This window comes from Macaca thibetana, chromosome 9 (genome assembly GCF_024542745.1).
Source record: "Macaca thibetana thibetana isolate TM-01 chromosome 9, ASM2454274v1, whole genome shotgun sequence".
NCBI lineage: Eukaryota > Metazoa > Chordata > Mammalia > Primates > Cercopithecidae > Macaca > Macaca thibetana.
In genome coordinates, this window is record NC_065586.1 from 99612898 (window position 1) to 99618907 (window position 6010).

The 6010-nt window shown below is 51.1% G+C and overlaps 1 protein-coding gene across 1 annotated transcript in view; it reads right to left on the reverse strand.

The window, feature by feature from the left end:
- The window catches only part of ATP5MK (ATP synthase membrane subunit k), a 201510-nt gene that overhangs the window by 82951 nt on the left and 112549 nt on the right, over nucleotides 1–6010 (reverse strand). The window lies entirely within an intron of this gene.

Below are 6010 nucleotides of genomic sequence, written 5' to 3' on the forward strand. Positions count from 1 at the left end.
AGAAACCAGAACCCCTTTCTCCCCGAAGCCAGCCATAAAACCATAAAACCTAAAAATATTACTCTAGACCCAGCGGGTGGTGGTTCACGCCTGTAATCCCAGCACTTTGGGAGGCCGAGGTGGGCGGATCACCTGAGGTCAGGAGCTCAAGACCAGCCTGGCCAACATGGCAAAACCCCGTCTCTACTAAAAAATACAAAAATTAGCCAGGTATGGTGAGAAGCGCCTGTAGTCCCAGCTACTCGAGAGGCTGAGGCAGGAGAATCGCTTGAACCCGGGAGGCGGAGGGTGCAGTGAGCTGAGATGGCGCCACTACACTCCAGCCTGAGTGACAGAGAGGCTCTGTCTCAAGAAAAAAAAAAAAACAAAACAAATTAATCCTCACCCCAACATTTCTGCGTGAAAACTCGTCATAAAGAAATGATTTGACCTGCCTTGTTAGATTGCAGGTCACAAGATCCCCTTCCCCCGTCCCATGGGAGAAAGAAGTGCTGCCCAGAGAGGCCCAGGAGAACCTAAACGGAAGCCTTGCTGGGCTCCCCCCCAAGTCTATAGCATCAGCTCAGATCTTTTTTTGTCCAACCGTATTTCTGCGTGGTTGTTTCCATACTCTGTTGAACCTAAGCATAAAAATGGACCATTTCCTCTGTGTCTTTGGGTCTTCATCCTGAAAACTCTGGCATCAAATTACTATGTATGCTTTTCTCCTGTTGATCTGCTTTTTGTCAGTGATTTTCAGCGAACTTTCATTGGGTGAAGGGGAAGTTTTCCCTCCCCTACAGTTCCTTCTTTAGAGAAGCCTTCCTGAACCTTCTGCTGAGACCAGTCCTGTGGACACAGGCTTTCAGAGCCCCTGGATGTACTTCCACTTCCAGCACTTAATACAATTGTAATTACTTTTTGAGGTGGGTGGGTTATTTAATATCTAGGGGCTCCCATTGTACCATAAAAGCTTAAAGTCCTCATCTGTTTTATTCACTACCATATGCCCAATGCTTAGCAAAGTGCGCCTAGTACATAAAGGATGCTCAGTAAGTATGAATGAAGGAATACACGAACAAGTGAATGAAGAAAAGAAGTGAACCTTGGACCAAGATAAATTTGTAGGGAGGCAAGAATTCAGACACAAAAGGGAGACAGCACGCACCTGCACAGCTCCGTGAGAAGAGAAAAGACGGTGCACTTCTGAGACGGTACAGCTCTGTGAGATGAGTGGGGGGCGAAATGCCTGTACAAAGCTCACTGCCATGGCAGCTGCCACCAGATCACCTCCTACTGGCCTCCTCTAGACCCTCAGGGACCTCTCCCCATCTCACATGCCTCAGCCTCCCCATCAGAGCCAGTCAGCACAGGCGGGGAGAAGTCATTTCATGTGACTCCAAAGGGCTGGGCAGAGCTGAGCCCCAAATAGAGAACTCCCTCATTTTCTTCTTCTTTTTTCTCTTTCTTTTTTTGAGACAAAGTTTTGCTTTTGTTGCCCAGGCTGGAGTGCAATGGTGCGATCTTGGCTCACTGCAAAATCTGCCTCCCGGGTTCAAGCGATTCTCCTGTCTCAGCCTCCCAAGTAGCTGGGATTACAGATGTGCACCACCATGCCTGGCTAATTTTGTATTTTTAGTAGAGACAGCGTTTTACTATATATTGGCCAGGCTGGTCCCAATCACCTGACCTCAGGTGATCCACCCACCTCGGCCTCCCAAAGTGCTGGGATTATAGGCATGAGCCACCGCACCCGGCCATCTTCTTTTTTTCTTAAGAGATGAGGTTTTGCCATCTTGCCCAGGTTGGTCTTGAACTCTGGGCTCCAGTGATACACCTGCCTCAGCCTCCCAACATGCTGGGATTACAGGCATGAGCCACCGTGCCTGGCTGGACTCCCTCATTTTCAATGAGAGCCTTGGAAGTGGGAGCATGTTAGTGTGGACATGATTTCTCTGCTCCCATCGTAGTCTTTGGGTCCCAGTGCCCTTCCCCATATGGGGATGCTGAAGGTCTCTCTTGTATCATCGTCACAAATTGGGGCAGGTGCCCAGGGATTTATATGAATCACATAGAAATCTACCCATCTGCTTGGCCAGGACTACCTCCCTGGGAGAGCAGTCCCCCCCCGGGAAGTTGGCAGTGACCGGTGACTTTCCCTCTGTCCTCCCCCGATCAGTTGCTCAGAAGCACCACTGGATTTGTTGGTCCTCCTTCCCCCATCTAGGAATTTTCTCCTCCCTGGCCTGCCTCTGGACTCTGCCTCTGTGATTAACCCTTTCTCTCCCTTGTGGTCTCCTCTTCCCACTCCAAAACTAAAAGTCTTAGTCCTTCCTCTTCTCACACAAGCCCCGCTTCTTGATGGCCCTATCCATTTCTGCAGCTGCACCATCCTATCCACATGGGTGAACCCCAAATATCATCACTCTTCCTGACCTTGCACCAAGCACTTGTCTCTCATCCCCAAATGCCAGCAAGATAAAGTCAAAGTCCTGAGCTAAATCCTGGAGTCTCCTGCCATCTTCCCCTTCTTTTGCAAACCTAGCTGAGATGGCGACTGCAACTGCCCAGGCTGCATGAGGGTGGGGACTGGAACAGCCAATGTCCATGCTTCCAGTACATTCCTGCCTTGTCTGGCTGGCCACTGTGTCTCCCGAAGAAGGTCCACATACAGGACACGGTCAGGGGTTTGAAACCACACTGGGGACAGAAGAGGATGAAAGATACATTTGAAGGCTGTCAAGGACAGAGGATCAAGAGAATGTATTCCCAGGTACCGAGCTCAGGGAACGTGGCTTGATGGGCCTCCTGGGCCCTCTGGCCAAGGTCTTTTACTTTTGCCAGGCTGGACTGCACGCCTCTCCACTTGGCTCTTTGTTCACTTGTTATATCTCTGTCTCCACTTCCAGACTCGAAGCCCCATTAAGACAGGACTATCTGTCTTGCTCTCTGGCCACTCTAGGCATTCAGTGAGCATCTGCTGAATAAATAAATAGAACATGTTCTGCCCCTTGCCCAACTTGATGTCTTTGTTCTTTTTTTTTTTTTTTAGACGGAGTCTCCCTCCGTCGCCAGGCTGGAGTGCAGTGGTATGATCTTGGCTCACTGCAACCTCCGCCTTCTGGGTTCAAGCAATTCTCCTGCCTCAGCCTTGCAAGTAGCTGGGACTGCAAGTGTGCTCCACCATACCCAGCTAATTTTTGTATTTTTAGTAGAGACGGGGTTTCACCATGTTGGCCAGGCTGGTCTCAATCTCTTGACCTCGTGATCTGCCCGCCTCAGCCTCCCAAAGTGCTGTGATTACAGGCGTGAGCAACTGCGCCCAGCCTATGCCTTTGTTCTTAATTCTTCCCTTGAGATGCTCTGCACCCTCCCTCCATCTTTCTTTCCACATGTCAAAATCCTTCCCATCCTTAAGACCCATTCAAATGGTACCTTCATTGTGAAGCTTTCCCTCAACCCCCACCGCTGAGAGCCTCCTTCTCCCTGCTAACTCCCCATGGTACCTGGTTTGCCTTTATTAGATCACTTACACCTTATGCTTTGGATTATCATAATTTCTGTACCCACCTCTGTCCCCCAGTAGAGCGCCAAGTATAGCCTTTGCTCTCCTCTAGGCCTCTGCCCCTCATTGATGACTCCCTCTCTCCCCAGTCCCTGCCCTGCAGACATCCTGCTATGGCCTCCATCAGCACAGATGTTGGCCCCAGACAGCTGACCCGGGTTCGCCCCATGCTTTTCTACTTCCTCAGCACAAGGAAGCACAGCTCCTTGAGGCAGGGGCAGGCCATTGGTGTATTCTCTTCCCTATTCCCTGGCACAGTGCTTTCTATGCAGTAGGTGCTCTGTAAGTGCTCAGTATAGGAAGGTAAGAGTATCGATTGCAGTCAGCGCCTTTTTACTCCAGATGCTGCTTCCTTGGAGCCCAAAGCACCCTCCCTGAGCCTCCTTTCCCCAGACTGGGAGCTCACTCATGCAGACCGGGCCACCTCCAAGGTTTCCCTCCTTCCTCCGCACCCTATCACTGCTACAGCTTTGCCTAAACCAGGTCCCAACCCAGCGCTATTTCAGACATTTGCATGGCCTGACCACAGCCTGTAGGTGGGGAGGAGGCTGAGCTGCAGGGATTTTCTGGTCTCACAAGGCCTCTTGTCAAGAGCCCAGGAGCACAAAAGTTGCCTGATGAAGGGGGCAGGGCTCCAGGGTGGGGGGCATCCAGGGGCCCCTGCACTTCCTGGGGTGCTGAGGAAGTAGAAAAGCATGGGGTGAACCCGGGTCTGCTTCCTGCGGCCACCATCTGTGCTGATGGAGGTGACCGCAGGGTGTCTGGGGGTGGGGGTAGGGAGCGGGGGCTGGATGAGTCATCAGGGAGGGGCAGAGGCCCAGAGGAGAGCAAAGGCTAAATCTTCCCCAAACCCTTCCTGTTTGGGCTGCCAGAGATGGAGTGGCAGTTTTGGTTTTTTTGGTTTTTGACACAGAGTTTTGCCCTTGTTGCTAGGCTGGAGTGCAGCGGTGTGACCTCTGCTCACTGCAACCTCTGCCTCCTGGGTTCAAACTATTCTCCTGCTTCAGCCTCCTGAGTAGCTGGGATTACACATGCCCACCACCACGCCCGGCTAATTTTTATATTTTTAGTAGAGTCAGGGTTTCACCATATTGGCCAGGCTGATCTCAAACTCCTGACCTCAGGTGATCTACCCGCCTCGGCTTCCCAAAGTGCAGGGATTACAGGCATGAGCCACTGAACCAGGCCTGGAATGGCAGTTTTTCCAGCAGAACTAACACCGGCATTTCAGGGGTTTTTGTCCCTGAGCTAGACCCCACACCCCTACTTTGCTCTGAGGAAATCCTCACCAGGGTGCCAACCTCTTGCTAAGGGCAGCAGTAGATACCCCTGGGAATTTCTAGGGGAGGGGGTCATCTTAGGAAGGAACCTTGCTGAGCCCAGGGCTCAGGCTAGCGGTGGGGCAAGGGTGCGTGGAAGGTGAAGGAGGAGTGCCTGCCCCCGCTGCAGGAGAGCAGAAGGCTGAGAGGAGCGGCATCTTGAAGGAGGAGGACCCAGGCAGGGCTGCTTGGCCTTGGTTGGCTAGAATTGGTGGGGCCTGGGAAGGCTGGAGCTGGGAGAGTCAGCCCCTTGACATTCAAACACAGAAAAATCCCCTCAACAGGAAAATATAAAAGTAGTCATCTGTAGTAGCCAGCAAGAGGCACTAACTAGTGGTTTCAAAAGGAACTCAACTAGCAGAGTTTGCTAGAACTCACTATGAGAACCTTGGTATAAGCTGCTAGAAACCCCAGAGAATTAAAGACAATTACACAGCCTGCACATGGTGGCTCACGCCTATATATCCCAGCACTTTGGGAGGCCGAGGTGGGCAGATCACCTGAGGTCAGGGGTTCGAGACCAGCCTGACCAACATGGTGAAACCCTGTCTCTACTAAAAATACAAAATTAACTGGGTGTGGTGGCGCATGCCTGTAGTCCCAGCTACTCGGGAGACTGAGGCAGGAGAATCTCTTGAACCCAGGAAGCAGAGGATGCAGTGACCCGAGATCGCACCATTGCACTCCAGCCTGGGCAACAGAGCAAAACTTCATCTCAAAAAAAAAAAAAAAAAAAAAAAAAAAAAAAAATTACACAAATGAAAGCAGGCAAGAGACTAAGGTAATTATTATTATTTAGAATTGACTTCTAGAACCCAGAACCCATGGCAGATCTATTTAGACTTTTGCTACTCAAAGTTTGGTCCACTGACCAAAAGTACATCAGTATTACCAGGGAGCTTGTTCCAAATGCACAATCTCAGACTTGGTCCTGGCTACGCCGAGTCTGCGCCTGTATTTAACAAGGCCCTCAGTGAACCGAGTCCACATTAAAGTTTGTGAAGCACACTGGAGGCCACACCCAGAAACTAGGCAGAGCGCGGGTGGGCAGAGATTGGGCTAGCACTTTGATCACAAAGGAAGAGAGTGGCTAACAAAAAATTAGGGTGCCTGCTGTAGTCCCAGCTACTCAGGGGTGAGGCCCCAT